Source organism: Anolis carolinensis, chromosome 4 (genome assembly GCF_035594765.1).
Source record: "Anolis carolinensis isolate JA03-04 chromosome 4, rAnoCar3.1.pri, whole genome shotgun sequence".
NCBI lineage: Eukaryota > Metazoa > Chordata > Lepidosauria > Squamata > Dactyloidae > Anolis > Anolis carolinensis.
Genome location: NC_085844.1, coordinates 142,328,431 through 142,337,083, shown reverse-complemented (window position 1 = coordinate 142,337,083; position 8,653 = coordinate 142,328,431). Strand labels below are relative to the sequence as shown.

The following is an 8,653-nucleotide window of genomic DNA, read 5'->3' as shown; positions in this document are numbered from 1 at the left end:
AGATTCAAAATGTATCAGCTTCTTTAAGATATGTACATGCAATATGTGTGTGTTCCTTATTTGTTTTGTAGTTTCTTGTAACCTTTACTTATTTTAAAAGAGACCTCTTCATTTAATTAGGGAATAGAAGTAATGCTATGTGTCTTATATAGCTTTTGGCAGCTAACCAAATATCAGGCAATGAAGAGTCAAAACAAATTGTTTGCAATCAAAGCACACCGTTAAAAAAATATTGTGGATTAAATTTAAATAATGAGCTCACTAGAAGGAATTGCAATCTGCTCACAGTTCTTACACAAGTGTATACAAGCATGAAGATCTGGATTGCTTCAGTAAATTATGCATTGCAAATTATTCATTCAACTCTAATTAAAACATTGGAAATCTTAGGAACGTGAAGACACTGTGGCTTTCAACACATCTGCCTGTTTTAGATTTAGCTGTTAGACTGTTTTACCTGAAAGGTCAAAATGCTATAAATAACCACTTATTCTATATACTTATATATAAGTCTAAAACTTTTCATCAACAAACTGACCCAAAAAACCTGTGTCGATTTATCCATGAGTCAATGTAAGTAATATATGTTAACTTTTGTCAAAAAAAGGAATCATCCCTTCCCTTAGTAGAATGATGAAATACAAAAGCTTAAGGCCTCATCACATTGAGTTATCCTCCGTTTTTATGCTTCCCTTTTTTTTTAAGGACTGGATACATTCTGTATTCAGACAGGATGCATATTAACCCCATCACCCATGATTCTTACATTTAGACTTTATGCTTTGAATAATTGAAACATGGAAGGCTCCTCACAATCCATTCAAATGCCTCCCTATGTTACTTTTTTTCTAATATTGTGTGGTGGCGTTGCCTCCATCGAGGAAGGCATGGCTGGCCCCTTCTTGTTTGCTTGCTTGCCTGCCTGCCTGCCTGCCGCTCGTACATCCGAGCGCTTCCAGCACCAGACGGAGAAGAGGGAAGCAGCAACAGGGATGGTGCTCCCTGCCTAGTGGATGAAGACTTAGGAGAAATCCGGTGAGGACGACTTGAGTGTGCGGGGCTGGGCCTCGTGGGGAGCAGGGGAGGGAGGGAAGGGGCCAAATGGTTGGGTCTTTCTCTGCCTTTGAGCCCCTCGGTGGCAGGGACATCTACCTGATGAGGAACACCGTGGGTTGAGCTTCTCTCGCAGTGGGAGTTGAAGTCCAAAACACCTAGAGGGCCAAAGTTGGCCCAGGCCTGGTTTAGACTCATACCATCCACATCAAAGCAGATAATCTAGATCCATAAACCTGGATTCTATGACAGTTTAGATTCATATCATCCACTTCAAAGCAGATACTACATCATCTGCTTCAAAACAGATAATCTGGATTCAGAAACCTGTTTTCTATGACAGTTTAGACTCATACCATCCACTTCAAAGCAGATAATCTGGATTCAGAAACCTGGATTCTATGACAGTTTAGATTCATATCATTCACTTCAAAGCAGATATATGGTTATGCTGGGTTTTGATGACAACTCTGTACAAAATTTTCATTTTTTTGTCCAACAATAAACGTGAATTCTTCTTCATGAAAAAATAAGACATCTCCTGAAAATAAGACCTAGCACACCTTTGGGAGCAAAAAATAATATAAGACACTGTCTTATTTTTGGGGAAACAGGGTATGATTCTACACCTTGTTGATAGGAAGCTTCTCACTGGAGTGGAAATCACATATCAGACAGGTGGCAAGTTCTTTAAACTCAGCAGGATGAAAGCCAAAAGTAAGGTCACAACAACATCCGTTATGGAACTCAAATATGCTGACGATAATGTACTCTGAGCTACAAGCCATCTTTGCAGAAGTATATGAAAAGCTTGGTATCTCACTGAACCTTAAGAAAACCAAAGTAATCTACCAGCAGTCACCAACTAATCCCTTTGTAATGCCAGCAATAAAGCTTAATGGTCTAACATTAGTTGAAAATTTCCACTAACTAGGCAGCCATCTCTCCACAAAAGTCGACACTGATGCCAAAATGCTGTCTGAGGTATGCGAGCACAACATTTTTTCAAATGAAACAGAGTATTTGAGGATCGGGGCATTCGTAGAGATACTAAGATGCTTGTTTATAAAGCTATTGTCCTTCCAATTCTATTAACTGCTGAGAAACATGGGATCATCTACAAACATCACTCTCAGTTTCTGGAATGATTCTGTCAGTGTTGCCTGTGAATAATCCTGCAAATCTCTTGGGAAGGCAGGTAGACAAATGTCATTATTCTGGAAGAAGCAAAGACCAACTACATTGAAGTGATGATCATCCGCCATCAACTTCACTGGACTGACCACGTTGTGCGAATTCCAATGATTACCGTCTCCCAAAGCAGTTACTTTGCTCTCATCTTAAGAATGGATAATGGGCTTAAAGGTAACCTTAATAAATGTAGAATAAACACAGAGAACTGGGAAGCCCTGGCAATCAAGTATTGTAACTGGACGTCAGCTATTACCAAAAGTGCTAAGGATTTTGAAGACACATGAATAGTGGGCCAAAGGGAGAAACGTGCCAAGAGAAAGGCAAGCAAACCCTTGCAGAGACCACCTTCCATCTGGAAATTGATATTCTCATTGTGAAAGACCATACAGATTCAGAACAGGTCTCTACAATTTCTTACAGACCCACCACCAAGACTCTACCCTTGAAAGACAATAATGCTTGGCCACGAGTGATAGCTTATGATATGATGAGTTACATACTATAGTGAATCATTTCGTGTCAAGTAGTCTCACGAAATATTGCTTTCTGTCACAAAGGACTGTCTATTTTAAAAATGCTATGTTGAATCCCTTATTTATTCAAGGATTTTTTCCTACCACATTTTTGATAGAAATTGTTTGAGATATGTATAAAACTGCATTGTGAAATGATAATAGGCCCATATATTACATGAAGGATCCAGTCTAACATTTGTGTAATACAAATTTCGTGTATATTTTTCTTACCTAAAAGAAATGTCTTATGCTTACACTCAAAGCATAACATTACCTAAAACAGCATAAAACAATAGCTAGAGAGATGTTGTCTCTAGACCTCCAGTGCAAATCAGTGGAAATTAACTATAGATTCACACTGACCACAGGCCTGCTTTTATTGTACACCCTCCTCTTCCCCTTGCTTTCTTATGTTGCTCTATCTGTTTCCTGTGTGTATGTCTGACCTCTTCCTTGACTCTGCCTCTCCTTCTGCTTCCTTCTTCTGTTATTGCTTGTACATGTAAATGGAAGCCTTCTGTGCATGCTAGAATCTATACATAGAAAGGAAACATGTGTAACTGGTAAGTGAATTTAAAGCACAATTGTATTTAAAGTATTGGGGAGGAAAGAATTTGTCCCATTTGTCTTCCTTCAGATGTTAGTCTTGTGAATTCCTTGGAATGTCTGCAAAGGTGAGCACATCTTCATCTGGTAACTCATCAGTATTGCTTTGCTCTAAGCCTGTTGGCACAATGCAGCATTAAAAATAATCAGCATCATAGCCTTCTATCTCTGAATTCTATGTTAGAACTATAATTCCCAGAGATCCATTTTGGAACTATTTAAAAAACTTATCCAAAGACACATCTTTTATCTTTAGGAACAAATATTAAGTCCTGCTTGTAAAACAGAAGAACATTATTTATATTCTTAAATAATACCTTCCAGGGAATTGTGAAACTTGCATTTTTATGTCTATGGAATTTTGCACTTTCTTGGTTAGAGAGCTTGCATATAATAATGGGCATGAATGAGATGAACATGAGGAAACAGTCATCAGCGAGTGTTGGGCTTTATTTTCAATAGTGTGCATATTTGGATGCAAGTTTCCATTCTTAACTCTTCACTCAATGTGTATGTGGCATCCAATACCACCACCATCTGACCTCTCTTTAGGTTTAAGAATTCATCCTGACTGGCCAAATGTGTTGGGACATAGCAATTTTCACTGATATATCTGCTGATTTTATTTTCAAGATCCAAGCAACATTTCTCGCACAACTTGGCAAGTTCCATAAAGTCCAATGGCTTTTCCCTCCTTGTCTGAATGCAACATTTTTTCTTACCACACGTTCACATGCACACCTATTGCTGCATTTCCTTTTGCATTGTTTTCTAGGCATGCTTTTTGTATCGGATCATGTTTCAAGCTTTCCACCTCCATTTGAAAATTAACAGTTTTCTACCTGCTAAAAACAATTTTTCCTTTCTAAACAAGCGAGAAGTAAGTTTTCAATTAAACAGAACATACATTTATATAACATTGTAATCAAAATGTACACATTGAATCAGTTAAGATTCAATATGCATTCTATTAAGAAAATTGCATACAACAATTTATTGTTAAAAAGGTACAGAGAATGTGAAATATGAACTTAAAAAATCAGAGCAAACTTAATTTAATGTTGAGAAATGAAGCAAATCCTAAACTGAAAGTTTGATCCATTCCAAATGCAGACAATAGGCTGGTCAGGCAGCTAAAGTACCTAAATCAGAAACCAACCTGTTGGAGGACTAATTCTAGCTCAGCTATGAGAAGAAATAATAGATACGAAAGATGTGTAACTGACTAATAGAATGACCCGGACTACGCCTATGGATCACGTGATTTACTCTGTTGTTTGGAGTTAAATGTTTTAACTTTTAAAATTGTATTTTAATATTTTATTCTATTTAGGTGGTTGTTTTTGTAATCTATTTTTAAGGACATTGTATTATTGCCATGTTGTGAAGCCGCCTTGAGTCCCCCCTGGGGTTGAGAAAGGCGGAGTAAAAGTACTGTAAACAAACAAATAAATAAATAAATAAAATATCTATCCCAAGTCAATCAGTTTGTTTTTAAGTAAGAGCTTTTTACCTATTTACCCACACTTTCTATTTGTCTATTTATTTATTGCCCTCATGCATTATTCTGTTTAGTCTCCTACGTTAAAATCCTCAATAATTTAAATCTCTTAGATGCAAACATTGAAGACATTTTTTGAATGGAGCTTCCAGTGTAATTCACCCTTTGGAGGGAAAGAGAGAAAAAGCTCTATACAGTAAAAATTAAGTTTCTCACTTGTTCTCTAATTCAGAAATCGGAATGATATTTTGAAAATCACAACATGTGCATTTCACATGGGAACAGTATGAATTGGCTTGTTTTGTTTTAGTATTTGAAACATGTACACTGAAGGAAACAAAAACATTCATTTTCTCAGAAATCAGTTACATAATATATAGAATTAACATACACAAGCATTGGGAAAGCAGCACCTGAATAATATTTGTTTGGTTATTCCAGAGGTAAGGGCAACTTACACCTGGATGGTTGCAGGACTTCAGAGAATGAGTAGGGCCTTTCAAATGGTAATATGTTTGAGTAACTGGAAAGAGTTGGAGTAATTTCATCAAAACCACGAGAAATGTTCTTCTTGTATCACCAGCAGAAAAGGAAAGAATTGCCCAACCTTGGAGTGAGTCAAAGAAGCAACTTGCTCCAGCAAGGTTTGAAATAGCTTGAGCTGTTTCTTAAAGAATGCCCATTAAAATTAAATAGGTTTCACTCAACCATAATTAAATTCAGCCTCATTGATATAAATGTGTCTAGTGTAAGTATATCTTAAGACTTGCCCACACTGGCAAAAAACAAAACAAAAGAAAACATGGATTTGCCCGCAAATAGCTGCCCCCATGATACACAGGGCTTCTGGTGAGTATCACGAGCCCCCCCCCCCCGCCCAGTTTTAGCTTTGCTCCATTTTAGGCAAAGTTGGGGAAAACAGAAGAATCTGTGTGAAATTCTGAAGTATCCTGGAGCTTCAAGACAGATCTGATCCAATTCAGCCTGACACACTATCCAGACTGGACACTAGTGCTATCACCCTTTCCCTGTGCTTATCAGTGCAGAGAAGGCAGATACATCATATCATCACTTTTATCATCATTTTTAGCCTCTGCTAATGTCAGAACAGGGCACCCCATTTGACCAGCAAGAGGTTGCCCTCTTCTTGTTGGTCTCATGAACACTCTGTTCTGACATCAGCAAAGGTGCTCATATGACTAGCAAGAAGAGAGATAATTTTTCTTGCTGATAGTGTGCATCCTTTTCTGATATCAGTAATTTATTTATTTATTTATTTATTTATTTATTTATTTATTTCTGGTGTTTCTACCCCGCCCTTCTCCCCTAGGGGAGAATAGCACCCACAATGTCCAGGATGGAGCTCTTTGGCTAAATAGATGTGATGGTGGTGACATGGAGGAAGTGAAATGTGGGCTGCTCCAGCAGACTGGGAGTAGTCCCAGACAACAGTCCCAAATTCAATGCAAGCATGTTGGATCTGGGGCTGCTTTAGGCAGCTTCAAACCAGGATAAACTGCCCAGTGTAGATGAGCCCTAATTCTGGATCCTAACCATAGCTACAGTAACAAAAAAGGACATATAAGGATAGAAGTCCAGTCTGGTTGAATCAGTTTCAATCTAAACCATCTGGAATCTACCACCACCATTACTGTGGAGTGGAGACAGAAAATCTGAATAATTCTTCAGCCTCCTGGGCCAGCCAGACGGGCTAGATTTTTGTGTATGTGGACATGAGCCATAGGCACAAAATAGTGCATTCAAATTACAGGGAAGGAGATTTCATCTAAACACTAAGAACTTTCTGGCAGTAAGAGCAGTTATCATGGAATATGCTGCCTCCAAATGTGGTGGAGTCTCTTTCAAGTCTTGCAAACAATGGCTGGGAGGCTATCTGTCAGGTATGCCTTAATTGTTTATTCCTACATAGCAAGGGGTTGAGCTAGATGATCCTTGTGGTCCTTATGGGCTGTATAATACTAGAGTATTACATAAAAGGGTGCATAGTAGAGAAAGTTCCCTCCCTTGTCCCCATGTGAGGTATCACTCCCATAGCGGAGGGCCTGTGAAATGGGTAGATTTTCTATAATTCCTGTGATGTTTCTCAGTATTCAAACCACCATCACTACAGCAGTAGAAGGAATAGTTTCAGACACTATGCCCCAAGGCATTATCAGCAAGAGAAGCATCATCCACAATGGACATCACAGCCCCCCAAACTCATGGTTAAAGAGGATTTATTTTACTCAGTTGTAGAACCCGCTTTTTAAGGCTCTTTGAAAGCACATTCAGAAGCCAAAAGATGGCGGGGGAGCATTTTCATTTAATACAACTTTAATACAATTTGAAGATTCATTGGAGATGGGTTTAGAATGATGTTGTGTGATAATCACTATTTTTTATTTTTTTTCCTAAGGAGTGCCCAAAGTGGTTTACATTATGATAATCTCCCTCTCTCTCCCTCTCATTTGCACACATATACCCCCTTACATTCTTTAAAAACAATGTGGGAGTATAGCCAAAGCAATTTAAACCAAAAGAAGAGACTTATTTTCAAAGCCAAGTTTGAATGGAGTATTTAAAATGCTGCTAATCTACCCAGACTCTTCAGGTGCTTTCTTTCTTCTCAAAGAAAAAGATGAAACAGGTTGACATTAAACGAAATGAAAAAAAAAGTCAATTTAGGCTACCATAATCCCTAAGTATGGCTAAAATTTCTGTTAAAGATAAATAAACTCAGTGCAAGGAGCAAGGAAATTAAACACAGTAAGACTGAAAGGGGGAAGGAATAGTTTCAATATTGTCATTTCTCAAAACCTTCAATATATTCATAGGTTGCTGCTCAATATAACAATAAGTTTGGGATGCAAAATTATACAGACAACATTATATATTATGGATGCTATCATAATTCATGATGAGAATGGATTTAGTCATCCCATCATACTGAAAATCTGATTTATAGTCCAAATTTATCTCAGCTAGAGGACAACCTACTCTAGAGCCAGTAGAAGTAGGGACTGGCACTGCTGACAGATAACTGGCCTTATTCTGAATCAGAAAATATTTTAGCATATGTAATATAGGAATAGGAATATGCTAAAATATTTTCTGATTCAGAATAAGGTCAGTTCAGAGTAAGTTCAAACCCCGGGAGCGGCTGCTGTTAGCTCCAGCTCCTGCCAACCTAGCAGTTCGAAAACATGCCAATGTGAGTAGATCAATCGGTACCGCTCCGGCGGGAAGGTAATGGCGCTCCATGCAGTCATGCCGGCCACATGACCTTGGAGATGTCTACGGACAATGCCGGCTCTTCAGCTTAGAAATGGAGATGAGCACCAACCCCCAGAATCAGACATGACTGGACTTAACGTCAGGGGAAACCTTTACCTTTACCTTATATAGGAATGCATGTGAAGTTGTTTAGATGCCATCACTGAGTAATAAATAAGGAGGGAAACTGGACTTTTACCTGCTGTTTCCAACAGACCTTGATAACAGGAAAGATTCAATTAGGCCAATGCATGCATTTTTGGGGTATAGAAAAAGGAGGAGTTATCTCTTCCTCACCTGAGATTCCACCCATTGCTTTCAACAGAGCAGCATTAAACTGTTCATTCAGCAGCTGAGATGGCTCTAATCCCCCAGGGCATATGTGCATGCATTTCAGTCATATGAATGACAACATTTCATGCCATATTGGATGTAGCAGACCATTGGCTGTCAACTACACATCACAAACCAACTATTTCATAGGACTGTCATTTCACTAACAGCTATGTGA

The 8,653-nt window shown here is 38.4% G+C and overlaps 1 long non-coding RNA gene across 1 annotated transcript; it reads right to left on the bottom strand.

The window, feature by feature from the left end:
- Window positions 1-3,330: 3,330 nt before the first annotated feature.
- LOC134298721 (uncharacterized) lies at window positions 3,331-8,653 on the bottom strand. Its single transcript, XR_010005811.1, has 2 exons — window positions 8,440-8,653; window positions 3,331-3,485 (listed from the first exon to the last, which is right to left on the bottom strand). It is a non-coding gene; the product is annotated as an uncharacterized LOC134298721 (long non-coding RNA).